We start from the raw sequence: 17,371 nt of genomic DNA on the forward strand, positions 1-17,371 counted from the left end.
GTCTCGCATGACAGCTATTTCCTAAAACCGTGCTGGTTTTTGCAGATGAGCTTCTCAGAGTCTAGAAAGGTCATTATGTCTGAACACAAAATATGTTTCATAATTCTACAAGAAATCGATGTCAGTGAAATTGGCCGGTGGCTGTTGGTACAAATACACCATTAAGCTACGCCTATAAATACTACACTTCTTAAATCCCTCAAAATATACATGAACTGTTTAAATACTGATATATTTCAGGTGAGACAAATTGTAATTTAATATTTATGCTTTGCCAAAGCAAACGTACGGATACGTAAGATGTTTCTACTTACTCAGACACTGAGATATGTTTCTTTCTGCGTATCTTCCGCCTGTTCTATGAAATATTACAGCCAGAAACGAGGCATTCATTAACTCAAAACCTTAAAGATAAAGTAGATATATAACTTTCACTATTTTATCAGTATGCAGACAGTTGCTCAGACGTTCATTAAAATCTTCAACCTTCAAAACAAGCGCGCCTCATGCGATTCGCTGCATAGTCTGCCCTCATTGATTGGGCGTATATTGTGGCAGAAGTACGGTACGGATCAGTTTTCGCCACTACCACACAGCTCCAAATTATACACGTAATCTAGCAAAAATGGTACGTCGAGGGTCAGAGTCGATGGAACGCACGCACAAGTGGCGCCAGTAGGAAAGAGCGCGCGTGTGCGCCTGCGCCCTCACAGAATCCCAAAATTAAAGATGAATGTATTTAACATATTAATATACGCGCAAGATTATATGGGTAGATCACATAACTAATGAGGAAGTATTGAATAGGATTGGGGAGAAGAGAAGTTTGTGGCACAACTTGACTAGAAGAAGGGATCCGTTGGTAGGACATGTTTTGAGGCATCAAGGGATCACCAATTTAGTATTGGAGGGCAGCGTGGAGGGTAAAAATCATAGAGGGAGACCAAGAGATGTATACACTAAGCAGATTCAGAAGGATGTAGGTAGCAGTAGGTACTGGGAGATGAAGAGGCTTGTACAGGATAGAGTAGCATGGAGAGCTGCATCAAACCAGTCTAAGGACGGAAGACCACAACAACAACAATATACGCGCTGTGGTGTCTGGAAATTTAGGTTTGTTTTTACTTTCGGACTGTCGTCTTGCGATGTTGAGCGGCTACCAGAAGGATCAGGAACATGTTCTTTTGAGATACTTGCGTATTTCATGCTACAGGTGATCCGTGCCAGTTCAAGTACATTAGGCTGTCTGAGCACTGCTCGCTCTTTTCTCAACTGTACTTCATTCTCGTATTTTCTTACTTACCTGAATTTTAAAAAAGTCTAGAATTTTCCTCCTCATTATTTGTGTCATGTTTGAATGCAGTGTTACAAACAAAAGGAATTTACAATAAAATACATGAAAAAGTAATTTTACTATCGTCGTATCGATAATGCCCCATGTACATATATGTTTTGTAATGGATAATCTGTTATATGGATGTCATTCACGATGCAGTGATCTATAAATGTCACCATACAACGGTCACATATAAAGCTAGGTTGTGGTAGAATAATGATGTCAGAACAATAAATCACGACTAGTTTCCGTTTAGATCCGAATCATCCTCTGTTTATACTACAGGTAGTATTCAACAGTATCTAGACTGCACAAGACGAGGAATACTTCTATATGAAAGCCTTAGGGAACCTGCATTCAGTTGTCGACTGTGGTGTAGTAACGACTAACACCCGATAATTTCAGAACAAGAATCTGAACGCAACTCAACCTTTTTTTTTTTCTCCACGCGTTAGTCACATTACCTCGCGTGAGGTGATCGCATGATAAGTAGTCAAAAAAGTAATACACGATGAACGTACATTAACTTCTCTAAATTCCTTTTTCCCAGCATAAAGAAATTTCGTAGCCTGGGGAAGTCGGAAATTGCAGAGGTAATGTGGCCGTCGCTGATTCGCCCCAGGTAGGCGTGACTGGTCCCCTGGGATCTGGTGCATGCAGCAGCAGCAGCAGCAAAGTGCTCGCAGCACGTCATGGCGGACTGCAATGCCGTCACGACTTCCACACCGCGTGAGAGCGCTGAACTCGTTCTGAACAGCGTGCTGTGAGCTTCTCAGCACCATACACAACAACTGACATAGTTACGGGCGCTAATTACCTTACAGAACAAACCTTCTCTTACTTATCCCAGCTTTTAGGGGTTTCTGACTTGTATCATTTCCTATTTAAATAAACATGTCATGTTGCTAGACATCGTATGTGTTTCCAAGCAAAATTCGATTAAGTGCCTGCTATGCTAGGACCCTCGTGAAACAGACTGCTCTCAAGAACCCAGCTACCATGAAGGCGATGGAAAAATAACAAGCACTGCTCAGGAATTAATGTGATGAAAAAGTAGGACATAGTAACAGTGTTGCCGGCTGCGGTGGCCGAGCGGCTCTAGGCGCTACAGTCTGGAACCGCGCGACCGGTACGGTCGCAGTTTCGAATCCTGCCTCGGGCATGGATGTGTGTGTTGTCCTTAGGTTAGTTAGGTTTAAGAACTTCTAGGGGACTGTTGACCTCAGATGTTAAGTCCCATAGTGCTCAGAGATATTTGAGCCAGTAACAGTGTTACTACGACAGGGTCCCCATGTAAATAAAGGAAATGTGCTACGTCTAACTACCAAATTAAATTCAGTATCCACGATATTATTGTTTTAATGTTTCAAATGCTTTCTTCAACTTAACAAAAGCTTAAGCAAATGCAAGTTATGAAAAAAACAGACCGTACAAAAGGACAAAACATAAACAACAAAAATGTTACCATTAACATTAAGCTGATAGAGAGACCCTGAATGTTCCTAGACCTACTACAGCACTATTGAAGAATACTCTGAATTACATTATCAAATTAAAATTTTATAACGCCTTATTCTTGGACTGTGATTGTATTGCAATCTATGCCGTTGGGTCTAAGCGAAGGAACAAACTTTGTTGCACTATGGTTTGCGGGTGTTATCTTCTCACGATATAATGATTCAGCGAATATGGTGCTGAAGTAATTGCGGCCAAACTGACCTCCAGATTGAAGTTTCCATTCTTAGAGATTCTTCCTCCGGCATGAAACTACAGCAACATGTGGTCCATGTGGCATGCTCATATCTGCAGGTAACATTTTTTAAAAGTGCACAAAGTTTGAGTTGAAAGGGCAAACAATGTTTCAAGTGCCTTTTCTCTTTTTCGGGTGCCGACACTCAATAAGTCTGTCAATTTTTTCCTTTTTTTCCCTGAATCCAAACGTCTTGGGAGCGAAAATTGGTATTTTTCTCAGGTTGGCTATGCCAGCCAAGTTTTTAAATTATCCAGTTCTATAGTTCGTTATGTATTTTCGACCTCGTTTTTATACACTGATCATGGTTCTATAAGATTATAAGAGAACGTAATGCAGTTTCTACGAACGATTAAATATTAGCAGGAGCATGTTGTCGTGAGCGTTTCTCCTCGATAAGTGATAAAAACAACAGGAACAAAAAAAGCTTGACGGATGATGTCGACGGAAGCAGTAAACCGCCTGAGAACTTAAGCATCTGGCCTTTGTTCGCTGCCAGACGGGCATATTCCGGCTTTCCGTGAGAAACCACCAACTAGTGCTACCTGCTGCGGTATCACTGGAGAGGCCAAACTGACAAGGAATAAGGAAAAGAATTTTGTCACATTGTAGACGAAAGTAAGTCAAAAGTTCCTCCTCGATTGATTACCGTTATGAGTAATTAGTCGATCCTAAGAGAAGTAAGAAACACAGTCCAAAGCTCAATGTGCTACGCTAACGAGCTCTGGTGAGTCTCGCAAACACATACCGGTACATCCCCCATCTAACAACCTTAAAATTAACTTAACTGTAAATCGATCACGCCCAAATTTCGTTACTCGAGCCCAAATCGCCTACTACCATCACGCAGCAGCTCTGTTCAGTCGCTGCTAGAGTACTGACTATTCTTATTTCTCAATGTGCCTGTTAATACACAGCGATAAAAAGAATATTACGCTAGACTAATCTGCGACGGCTCTACTGAATTAGCACGTAAAGCTCCGCTTTAAAAATCGTTTTGTTCTTAATGGGAAAAGCAACGACACTTTCCGTTGAGACCGGGCGTCGTGTGAAAGACGTGATGAGCACTGTTTATTTGGTTGACTCAAAGTACACATGGCAAAAACCAAATTGCAAATATCTGCCGAAACACCAGAGAAAATGTTCCTCTCGGGGGATGGGGAGCGGAGCGAGGGTACATATATTTATACAGCCTGAGCCGTAAATCCACCGACAAACTTTCCGAGGTGGGAGTACGCATTAAAACAAAAAGTGTATAGTAAACATTGGCTCTAGAATGCACACGTCTACCTTCAGAGCGTTTCACACTAGCGAAGATGTACGTGTCCTCAGAGCTCTTAAAAATGCTTCAAATGGCTCTGAGCACTATGGGACTTAACATCTGAGGTCATCAGTCCCCTAGAACATAGATCTACTTAAACGTAACTAAGGACATCACACACATACATGCCCGAGGCAGGATTCGAACCTGCGACTGTAGCGGCCGCGCGGTTCCAGACTGATGCGCCTAGAACCACTCGGCCACAACGGCCGGCTCAAAGCTCTTAAGATAAGCGTTAAAGAGACCATGCTTACTAGATTTTTCCCTTGTTGTGGTCCAAAGACTGTAGCTGTAGAGGCCTGAGAAGAACTGTGTGAATCCATATCTTGCGACTAATTCATTTTATCAAGAAGGTCTTTGAGACCAACTTGCTGCCCCTGCTTCTCAGCTTCAGGTATTTGCCTCGAAGTGGGTGTTCTTTAACACAAAGATAGTGGCAAGTGCGACTTAAGGAATGTCACGGGCGCAAACACTCGTATATGTAGTTGTACATGTGTTACTATTGTTGTGACGGCAAATACATAAATAACTAAATACGGATTTTCCCCGTTCTACCACCGTGGAAATTTGTCGACTGAGTTCTCGTTCACTTTGTCTACATACAGAGTGATTCAGCTGTCCCTGCCTATGGGTTTTACGCAACCCGTAAGGTCTTCAGAAACCACACGTGAGATTCTCATATTCTCTCGCCCACTATGCGTAAAGTATTGATTCTACAAAAAAATGAACATTACCTTTTTTGTTGGAAATGTAATGTAGTCAAATTTTGTACCGGGGATACATTTCGATAAAAGAGGCAGTTCTCGAGTTACTCAAGAAAAACGCGTTTGAAGGTAACTTTTGTGCTTTGAAGTCGCTGCATGTTGCATAAAACCCATAGGTTGGGGCAGGTAAAACACCCTATGTATGCAGGGTGGACCATTTTATATATATAAAAGAAATCGAATAGGTTGAAACCCTTAAAGAACGTGCAGAGAAAGTTGGTCTGCAAATATCTTTCCTAAAGACATCACCACAAAAAGTGACACCCAAAACTTGACTATAAAATACGGACCGTCGTTTCAATAGAGTCCCTGAACCTACGGGGCGAGAGAAAATAGCACAAAACATTCGCCTCCTAAAACTAAAGAGAGCCTATCGAAGAATCTACAAGGTGTACAATAAAAATGATTGTCCAAAAACACTAAAATTAGGCACTATAATACAGTAATAAAACCTAAAGTCCTCTATGCCAGTGAAACCCTGACAGTCCACATAAAAGGTGACCTACAAAACTTATTAAGGGAAGAACGTAAAATCATCATAGAGATACTAGGGCCAAAGAAAACAGAAGAGGGCTACAGAATACAATCTCGTCAAACAACTGAGAAATTGTCCAACCTTGCAGCAGACATTAGAAAAAGGCGAGTAAAATTTTATGGCCAGGTCTCCAGGCTTCTCGAAACAAGACTTACGCACAAAATTCTTAAATACATAGAAGGACTTAAAACTATACCCTGGATACAAGAGGTCAAAAGGGCCTACAAAAAGCTCAGATAAATTATTCAGGTATTTTGGACAGAAAGGTATTTAAGCAGGAAGTTGACAGATGGGAAGGTAAGCCAGAGAATGAAGCTCCGAAAAAAAACAGGAAGAAAATGGACAGAGGAAAGGAAGAGAGCTCATGCAGAAAAAATGAGAGCAGTGAGGAAAAAAAGGAAAAAGAATCAAGATGCTTTGCGTAATCCAACAGTGTCTAATCGCACATAATAATAGTAATTATATATACATCCAAATAATAATGATGATGAACACCCGTTTAATAAAGTGTTGGTCCCAGTTTGGAACTCAGTATTGCAGCGATTCTCAGTGACATAGATTCGACAAGTCCTTCGTAAATTTTCGGAGGTACTAGACGTCTACGCACAAGTCACATAATTAACATAAATTAAGAGACCAAGGTGTTTCACAGGACTCAGATCAGGTGAATTTCGTGACAAGGTATCAGTATGAGTTGACGGCTCCTCAAACCACTGAAGCACTGTTCTGGCCCATGGTCATAGATATCCTGCTGGAAGATGTCGTCGCCGTCAGGGAAGACATCAAGCATGAAGACGCACGATTGGTCCACAATTAGATTCACATAGTCCACAGCCGTGATGGAGCCTCTGATTACTATCACAGCGACCTGGTGTAACGTGTAACGCATTTCATCCGACTATGTTATCATCGATACGTTTTCATCGATCCATCGTCTAGTCTCAGTGCTCTCCAAACCATTGCGGCCGAAACCGACGATATCGCTGAATCAACATGGGAAAACGTAGGAATTGTTTACTCAAAGCAGAATATTCAACAACTTGTGCTGGAAAATGTGCTCCGAAACACTTGTGCCTGGACTATGGAGTGAACTATGTTACAGTACATAGTTTAAAGGTTCCGGAAATGTGTCGTCGCGCCATCACACATTCGTCTGATGCAGGATAAAATTTGACTGCATATCGTTAATTTAGTCAATATCTGCAGGATCTCCTCATTTGATGAAGAACATGGTTGCTGTTGTTATGGTCTATAGTCCAAAGACTAGTTTAGCGCAGCTCTGCATGCTACTCTATCTTGTGCAAGCGTCTTCATCTTCGAATAACTCCCGCAACCTACAACCTTTTGAAGCAGCTTACTGCATTCATCTCTTGTTCTTCTACTACCGCTTTTACCCCCACTCTTCCCTCCATAATTGAAGCCTCGGTAAGTGTCCTGTAAACCGACCCCTTCTTTTAGTCAAGTTGTGCCACAAACTTCCTTCCTCCCTCATTAGTTACATAATCTACTCATCTGATCTTCAGCATTCTTCTCCAGAACCAGACTTCAAATGCTTCTATTCTCTTTTTGTCTAAACTCTGCAAATCTCAGGATTTTTATTTTTTCTACGTTAATTTCAATTCCTACTCAAACTTTTTCATAGGTTTCCTTTACTGATTGCTAAACGTACAGATTGAATAACATCAGAGATAAGTTACAATCCTGTATCACTCCCTTCTCAACCACTGCTTCCCTTTCATGCCACTCGAACTTACAGCTGCAATCTGGTTTTTACAGATAGCCTTTCGGTCCCTGCTGACTTCAGAATTTCAAAGAAGTATTCCAGTCAATACTCTCAAAGGCTTTCTCTATGTCTACAAATGCTGTAAACGTAGGTTTATCTTTCCTTAAGCTATCTTTTAAGGTAACGCGTGAGGCCAGTATTGCCTCACATGTTCCTACGCTTCTCCAAAATCCTGACTGATCTTCCCCGAGGTCGGCTTCTAGCAGTTTTTCCATTTTTTTGTAAAGTATTCGTGTTAGTATTTCGCCACCATGACTTATTAAATTGATAGTTCGGTAATTTTTCACACCTGTCAGCAATTATTTGCTTTGGAATTGTAATTGTTACATTCTTCTTTAAGTGTGAGGGTATTTCGACTGTCTCATGCATCTTGCGCACCGGATGGTAGAGTTCTGTCGTGGCCTGGCTCTACCAAGACTATCAGTAGGTGTGACGGAATGTTGTATACTCAAGGAGCCTTGTTTCGACTTAGGTATTTCAGTAGTTTATCAAATTCTTCTCGCAGTATCGTATCTCCAACCTCATCTTCCTCCAGGTCCTCTTCCATTTATTAAGTATTGACTTCAATTGCATCTCCCTTGAACAGACATTCTGTATGCTCCTTCCACATTTCAGCTTTCACTTATTTGCTTATTACTGGTTTCCCATCTGAGCTCTTGATATTTGTGTAGCTACCTTTCTTTTCTCCAAAAGTCTCTCTAATTTTCCCCTAGTTAAATATGCTTGTAAACCTTTTCGTTCGACCTAGAGCCATTCCTGCTTAGCTAATTTGCATTTTCTTCCGCCTGCTTCATTTGCTTAATTTTTTATATTTCCTTCTTTCTTTATTTGAGTTCAATATCAATCGAAGGATTTCTAATAGGCCTTGTCTGTTTACCTATTTGATGCTCTGCTGCCCTCACTATTTCGTCTCTTAAGGCTACCCGATCGTCTTCTACTTTATTCCTTTCCCCTGTCCAAATCAACCGTTGCCTAACAGAACCTCTCAACAACCTCTGGTTCTTTCAAATAAAGGTCCCATCTCCTTAATTTGCTGCTTTTTTGCCAGTTCTTCAGTTTTAATTACAGTTCGTAACCAATAAACTGTAGCCAGAGTCCACATCTGTCCCTGACATGAACTTCAGTAATTCCCACTATATCTAACTTCAATCTATTCATTTCTCTTTTTCAATTTTCTAGCCTACCTGACTGATGTAACATACCATTCTCCGATCCGTAAAACTCCAGTTTTATTTCTTCTGATGATGACATCCTCATTATTAGCAATTGCCCAGAGCTCCGAATGGGGGACTATCTTACCCCCGGAATATTCCACTCAAAAGGATGGGCATCATCATTTAACCAGACAGTAGAGCTGCATGCTCTTGGAAAAAAATTAGGGATGATATTTTTCCTTCCTTTCAGCAGATCGAAATACTAGCACAACAAAGTTATTTTGGTTGGTGTTACAAGGTCCGATCCACAAACTTCCAAACTGCTGCCACTTCAACTACTGAAACGGCTGCTGCCCTCTTCACTAGCCACAGCTTTGCCTGGCCCCTCAACAGATACCCTACTGTTGTTGTTGCACCTACGGTGCAATTATCTGTGTGGGTGAGACACACAAGTCACCCTACGGGTTCAAGGGTGGTTGGGAGGAGTGGGGGTAACTATGGTAAAGAAAGTAAAATTCATTTCTGTGGTCACTTTCGGAAATTGTCATGAAGGTCAGTTATTGATTATTTCCGTTGCTAAGACAACAAAAAAGAAAAGAAAATTAAGGTTAAACGTCCCATCGAGATCAATGTCATTAGGACAGAGCACAAGCTCGGATGTTGCAATGATAAAGAACGAAACAGACAGTGACTTTTCAGAGGAACCATCCTGGCATTTTCCAGGAGTGATTTGGGAAAATCATGGAAAATCTAAATCGGGATGGTCGGATGCATATTTGAACCGTCGTCCCCACGAATGTCAGTGTGCTAACTCTTGCGTCATGTTCCTCTGTCCCCAGACAATAAGTTTATTGTGTAAACAGATACTTAGTCACATTGGCGAATCGTTAGTTTCTGCGCCAGCAGTTATACCTGAAATTTTCCAGGAATCAGATGGTGTGCTTCTTCACCAATATACATATTGCGTCATTTCCTATCCCTAACATACCAAAATATTATTTTGTAAATCTATGAAATCCCTTGAGTAATTCCATAAAAAATGAACATGATTCGAGACTGGCCAAGAAGATCCTCAAAACATTTAAGAGATACACATGACACTGAATACTGATTCGTTCATGTAATTTTAAGAACATAATGGCCACAGCAGGTGCGGTGTAGTTTCTTGCTGAACAGCCGTCGATCACTATGGCTTTCTATCTAGCGACGTGATAAACTGCTGTGTGAAGTTTCTGGCAGCCCTCTCCAGATTTGCGTGTAACAAGTAAAAGCAAACAGAATACTTTGTACTTTATATTAAACAAAAATATCGCGTGTTTCAGAATGAATTCAACTTACAATCATAAACAATAAATCAAATGATAGAGCAACTCAAACAATTTTGTTTGTATACCTGTGCCCATGCGCGTACACTGCTTCCTGTGTCTTCCGTTAGAAAGCGCTAATAGCAAAAATGGCGACCAGTGATCAGAAAGGTTTTTGTGTTTTACATTTGCAGTGACTGGGTCTGTTGTTACAGTGCAACAAGCGTTCCATATTCTGTTCCATTGTAATCTTACATGTGATAATAATATACATAGATATTGTCAGCAGTTTGGAGGGACTAGTTGTCTTTGCAAAGGGAAGAGTATGGGACAACTGGGAGCGACGAACATGCAGAATGAATGAGAGCCCCAAGAAATTATTTCGAAAGGCTACTTGTAATTTCCCCCCCCCCCCCATGAACCATGGACCTTGCCGTTGGTGGGGAGGCTTACGTGCCTCAGCGATACAGATAGCCGTACCGTAGGTGCAACCAGAACGGAGGGGTATCTGTTGAGAGGCCAGACAAACGTGTGGTTCCTGAAGAGGGGCAGCAGCCTTTTCAGTAGTTGCAAGGGCAACAGTCTGGATGATTGACTGATTTGGCCTTGTAACAATAACCAAATTGGCCTTGCTGTGCTGGTACTGCGAACGGCTGAAAGCAAGGGGAAACTACAGCCGTAATTTTTCCAGAGGGCGTGCAGCTTTATTGTATGATTACATGATGATGGCATCCTCTTGGGTAAAATATTCCGGAGGTAAAATAGTCCCCCATTGGGATCTCTGGGCGGGGACTACTCAAGAGGATGTCGTTATCAGGAGAAAGAAAACTGGCGTTCTACGGATCGGAGCGTGGAATGTCAGATCCCTTAATCGGGCAGGTAGGTTAGAAAATTTAAAAAGGGAAATGGATAGGTTGAAGTTAGATATAGTGGGAATTAGTGAAGTTCGGTGGCAGGAGGAACAAGACTTCTGGTCAGGTGACTACAGGGTTATAAACATAAAATCAAATAGGGGTAATGCAGGAGTAGGTTTAATAATGAATAGGAAAATAGGAATGCGGGTAAGCTACTACAAACAGCATAGTGAACGCATTATTGTGGCCAAGATAGATACGAAGCCCACACCTACTACAGTAGTACAAGTTTATATGCCAACTAGCTCTGCAGATGACGAAGAAATTGAAGAAATGTATGATGAAATAAAAGAAATTATTCAGATAGTGAAGGGAGACGAAAATTTAATAGTCATGGGTGACTGGAATTCGAGTGTACGAAAAGGGAGAGAAGGAAACATAGTAGGTGAATATGGATTGGGCGACAGAAATGAAAGAGGAAGCCGCCTGATAGAATTTTGCACAGAGCACAACATAATCATAACTAACACTTGGTTTAAGAATCATGAAAGAAGGTTGTATACATGGAAGAACCCTGGAGATACTAAAAGGTATCAGATAGATTATATAATGGTAAGACAGAGATTTAGGAACCAGGTTTTAAATTGTAAGACATTTCCAGGGGCAGATGTGGACTCTGACCACAATCTATTGGTTATGACCTGTAGATTAAAACTGAAGAAACTGCAAAAAGGTGGGAATTTAAGGAGATGGGACCTGGATAAACTAAAAGAACCAGAGGTTGTACAGAGATTCAGGGAGAGCATAAGGGAGCAATTGACAGGAATGGGGGAAATAAATACAGTAGAAGAAGAATGGGTAGCTCTGAGGGATGAAGTAGTGAAGGCAGCAGAGGATCAAGTAGGTAAAAAGACGAGGGCTAGTAGAAATCCTTGGGTAACAGAAGAAATATTGAATTTAATTGATGAAAGGAGAAAATATAAAAATGCAGTAAGTGAAACAGGCAAAAAGGAATACAAACGTCACAAAAATGAGATCGACAGGAAGTGCAAAATGGCTAAGCAGGGATGGCTAGAGGACAAATGTAAGGATGTAGAGGCCTATCTCACTAGGGGTAAGATAGATACCGCCTACAGGAAAATTAAAGAGACCTTTGGAGAAAAGAGAACCACTTGTATGAATATCAAGAGCTCAGATGGAAACCCAGTTCTAAGCAAAGAAGGGAAAGCAGAAAGGTGGAAGGAGTATATAGAGGGTCTATACAAGGGCGATGTACTTGAGGACAATATTATGGAAATGGAAGAGGATGTAGATGAAGATGAAATGGGATATACGATACTGCGTGAGGAGTTTGACAGAGCACTGAAAGACCTGAGTCGAAACAAGGCCCCCGGAGTAGACAATATTCCATTGGAACTACTGACGGCCGTGGGAGAGCCAGTCCTGACAAAAATCTACCATCTGGTGAGCAAGATGTATGAAACAGGCGAAATACCCTCAGATTTCAAGAAGAATATAATAATTCCAATCCCAAAGAAAGCAGGTGTTGACAGATGTGAAAATTACCGAACTATCGGTTTAATAAGTCACTGCTGCAAAATACTAACACGAATTCTTTACAGACGAATGGAAAAACTAGTAGAAGCCAACCTCGGGGAAGATCAGTTTAGATTCCGTAGAAACACTGGAACACGTGAGGCAATACTGACCCTACGACTTATCTTAGAAGAAAGATTAAGGAAAGGCAAACCTACGTTTCTAGCATTTGTAGACCTAGAGAAAGCTTTTGACAATGTTGACTGGAATACTCTCTTTCAAATTCTAAAGGCGGCAGGGGTAAAATACAGGGAGCGAAAGGCTATTTACAATTTGTACAGAAACCAGATAGCAGTTATAAGAGTCGAGGGACATGAAAGGGAAGCAGTGGTTGGGAAGGGAGTAAGACAGGGTTGTAGCCTCTCCCCGATGTTGTTCAATCTGTATGTTGAGCAAGCAGTAAAGGAAACAAAAGAAAAATTCGGAGTAGGTATTAAAATTCATGGAGAAGAAATAAAAACTTTGAGGTTCGCCGATGACATTGTAATTCTGTCAGAGACAGCAAAGGACTTGGAAGAGCAGTTGAATGGAATGGACAGTGTCTTGAAACGCGGATATAAGATGAACATCAACAAAAGCAAAACAAGGATAATGGAATGTAGTCTAATTAAGTCGGGTGATGCTGAGGGAATTAGATTAGGAAATGAGGCACTTAAAGTAGTAAAGGAGTTTAGCTATTTGGGGAGCAAAATAACTGATGATGGTCGAAGTAGAGAGGATATAAAATGTAGGCTGGCAATGGCAAGGAAACCGTTTCTGAAGAAGAGAAATTTGTTAACATCCAGTATTGATTTAAGTGTCAGGAAGTCATGTCTGAAAGTATTCGTATGGAGTGTAGCCATGTATGGAAGTGAAACATGGACGATAAATAGTTTGGACAAGAAGAGAATAGAAGCTTTCGAAATGTGGTGCTACAGAAGAATGCAGAAGATTAGATGGGTAGATCACATAACTAATGAGGAAGTATTGAATAGGATTGGGTAGAAGAGAAGTTTGTGGCACAACTTGAACAGAAGAAGGGATCGGTTGGTAGGACATATTCTGAGGCATCAAGGGATCACCAATTTAGTATTGGAGGGCAGCGTGGAGTGTAAAAATCGTAGAGGAAGACCAAGAGATGAATACACTAAGCAGATTCAGAAGGATGTAGGTTGCAGTAGGTACTGGGAGATGAAAAAGCTTGCACAGGATAGAGTAGCATGGAGAGCTGCATCAAACCAGTCTCAGGACTGAAGACCACAACAACAACAACTTGTAAATTGGTAGTTCCAGTGACGTTTGCATGGAGTGTTTTAAAGAGATGCTTACGACTACACCCTTATCGTTTGCGATTGTTGCAAGCTGTAAAGACTACGAACTATAGTCTATGTGCCAACTTTGCAAATAAAATGTTGGTGCATGAAGATGAAGATTTTCTGGATTATTCGTCTCCCATGATGAATTGACGTTTCACCTGAGTAGAAATGTAAACACAAATAATTTGTGAACCTATGGGGTCAGCAACTCACCACTAGATGCTACAGTTGCAACGAGATTCCCCTAAATTCAGTGTTTTTGTGCTGTATGCCAACGAAAGGTGTATAGGTCTTTCTTTTTCGGGGATTCAGCTGCAACTGGGGTTCCTCACTTTGGTGCGATAGAACTACGGCTCTTCCTTCAGTTAAAAGAATTTTTTATGCTAACAACATGGTGCGCCACCTCACTGGCATAACTCAGTATGCAGTTTGTTAAACGATGTAACAGCCGACTGCTGATCTGGCCACAAGAGACTGGAAGACAGAGCTTATTTTACATGGCCTCCATGCTTACTTGATAGAACGCCATGTGTTTCTTACCTTTGAGAGTTCATAAACAATCACATGCATGTGCTTCCAAAACCAGCTGATCTAACCAACTTAAGAAATTGGATTGGAGCAGTTGCAACGATTACTCCAGGTACAGTGAACAAGGATTAGGAAGAACTCGACTATAGATTCGACGTGTGCCATGTGAGGAATAGTGCTCACATTGAAGACTTGTGAGAACAACTGTTCCAACTGCTCTTTCATTTGATGTGCTATTTATAACTGTAAATAGAATGCAATAAATGTTAAAATGCCTTAAAACCCCAATATTCATTTAGAAACACACCACATTATTACTATTATTGTAAAGTTATTAGGTTAATTATTTGCTGTACCATACATACTGCGCAGCTTCTGTATCGTTACAGACTCCTAGCATGGTCTCTCTCAGACAGCTGCCTATCCCACTTACAGAGTGGGCAAGCCTCCATCCTCCATATGCTGTGATTATGTGTAACATGGTCTACTTATGGTTTTACAATCCTTAAATCATGCTCATGACATTAGCAGGTGAACAGTCCACAGATTTCGCCGTTTTGGAGATGATGTGCTCGGACATTGCAATCGAATCTTTGTCAAAGTCGCTTACGTAAGTGGATTTCTCCATCGGTAGAATCATTCCCTATCACTCGTTGCTCTCGTAAGAAGCTTTCCTTGCCATGTAACGTTCCTCTATTGCCACCAGGCAGCATTAAGTGTCTCAGCGACCTTTGGGTAAAAAGTTTTCACTCTTCGATACATGCTGCCTGATAAAAGTAGTGATGCACTCAGAAGAAATGTCGAGTGTTAAAGTAACTTTTTGCAATTTACTGTCAGAGGCAGAATGACTATGACAGTGCATTAGTGTAGTTTGTGTTTAGTGTTCCTATCATGCCTAGTAGGTGTAATAAGGGGTGTGAATAGCGTCAGATGTAAAGTGATCACTATGAAGGACATGGAGATGACGCATCATCGCGTGAGACACTGTGATCAGCACACGACAGAGATTAAGAGGGGCCTTTAGTGGGTCATCATTTGGCCACTGTGTCGAATAGTGGGACGCCAAGATTTGTGGGGCATTCGGTTCAGATGTGATAGTGTTCCTATGTGCCATGTATGGAAATGAGGAAAAGGTAGACATGCGTCACCTGAATCGTTGTTGCTCCATAACTTTCCCACGGTTCGTTTGTACAAGGTTTTACGCAAAAAGAAATATTAAATTTTAACGTATGCTCAATATATACTCTCTCAATCATTCTCACGCATTCACACGGCAAAATCAAACAATAATTTTGACCGATTTTTGTATTACGTAATGCACAGTGGCTAAAGTTTTAAAAATAAAATTCTAATTAATGGATTTTTATGCACTGATAACTCTGGAATGGCTTCAAACGATAATGAAAGTCAATCTGTTATTATTCCTAACTTGGTTTTAAAAAAGAAGTGTAGGTTTTACGATTTTTAGATAATTCTGCTTATCTCCAGTACTATAATAAATAAAAATCTGAAATTTTGACAGCATCATTCCATTAATAACAAAAGATTGTGTACCAAATTTGAACGAAATCTGATAATACCTAATAAGTATTATGTACATTCGTAGAGGGTACGAATCTTCGTATCGACTGAATGTTGTGCTATGCAGTTCTGACGTCAGGCAGCGTCATCTGTGCTGTGAGCAATGAGAGAGGAAAAAAAAAAAACATAGCTATACTGCAGCCACTGTACTCGACGGCTGTGTGCCTTACTGCAACGAATGTCATCTCGTAATAACTTGCTGCGTTACATGCTCACCACGAATTCTTCTACTGCGCCAACCTTTTCATCTTACAGCTCTACTGCAGCGTACATCCTCAATTATCTGCTGAGCGTTTTCCTATTTATGTTTTCCTCTACAGTTTTTACCCTCTACAGCTCAGTCTGGTTCCGTGGAAGATATTACCAGACGTCTTAACACATATCCTATCTCCTGCCCTTGTTCTTGTCAGTGTATCCAATATACACACATCAAAGAAAGGTTTGCATCACCTAGGTTTCAAGACTTCCGAAGTCTGTACAGAAAACTGGAATAGAGATCAACATAAACATCATTTCCGCCATTTTCACTGCTCATGAAAACCACACATTGCATGTTGTACCACCATACAGCGAGACCTTCAGAGGTCGTGGTCCAGATTGCTGTACACACTGGTACATCTAATACCGAGTAGCATGTCCTCTTGCACTGATGCATGCCTGTGTTCGTCGTGGCATACTATCCACAAGTTCATCAAGGCACTGTTGGTCCAGACTGCCCCACTCCTCAACGGCGATTGGGTGTAGAACCCTCAAAGTGGTTGGTGGGTCACGTCGCCCATAAACATCCCTTTTCAATCTATCCCAGGCATGTCCGATAGGGTTCATATCTGGAAAACGTGCTGGCCACTCTAGTCGAGCGACGTTATTATCCTGAAGAAAGTTATTCACAAGATGTGCATGATGGGGGCGCGAATTTGCAGCCATGAAGACGAATGCCTCGCCAATATGCTGCCGATATGGTTGCACTATAGGTCGGAGGATGACACTCACGTATCGTATAGCCGTTACGGCGCCTTCCATGATCACCAGCGACGTACGTCGGCTCCACATAATGCCACCCCAAAACAGCAGGGAACCTCCGCCTTGCTGCACTCGCTGGACAGTGTGTCTAAGGCGTTCCAGCTGACCGGGTTGCCTCCAAACACGTCTCCGACTATTGTCTGGTTGAAGGCATATGCGACACTCATCGGTGAAGAGAACGTGATGTCAATCATGAGCGGTCCATTCGGCATGTTGTTGGCCCCATCTGTACCGCGCTGCTTGGTGTCGTGCAAAGATGGACGTGGCCATGGACATCGCGAGTGAAGTTGCGTATCATGCAGCCTATTGCGCACAGCTTTAGTCGTAACACGACGTCCTGTGGCTGCACGAATAGCTAAGTTTGTGTATAGTGTTATCCCACCTGAAAGTGTGCGAACGTTTTCGAAATATTCGCGAATCGTGTGTCTGAGGTGGGACTTGGGTACCAGCCCGGTATTCACCTTGTCGGATTTCGTAAACCGGCTAAAAGCCACATCCAGGCTGAACGGCACAACGCGCTCGTCGTTAATTCGCCAAGCTGATCCGGGAT

The sequence above is a fragment of the Schistocerca piceifrons genome, unplaced genomic scaffold (genome assembly GCF_021461385.2).
Source record: "Schistocerca piceifrons isolate TAMUIC-IGC-003096 unplaced genomic scaffold, iqSchPice1.1 HiC_scaffold_1682, whole genome shotgun sequence".
Lineage (NCBI taxonomy): Eukaryota > Metazoa > Arthropoda > Insecta > Orthoptera > Acrididae > Schistocerca > Schistocerca piceifrons.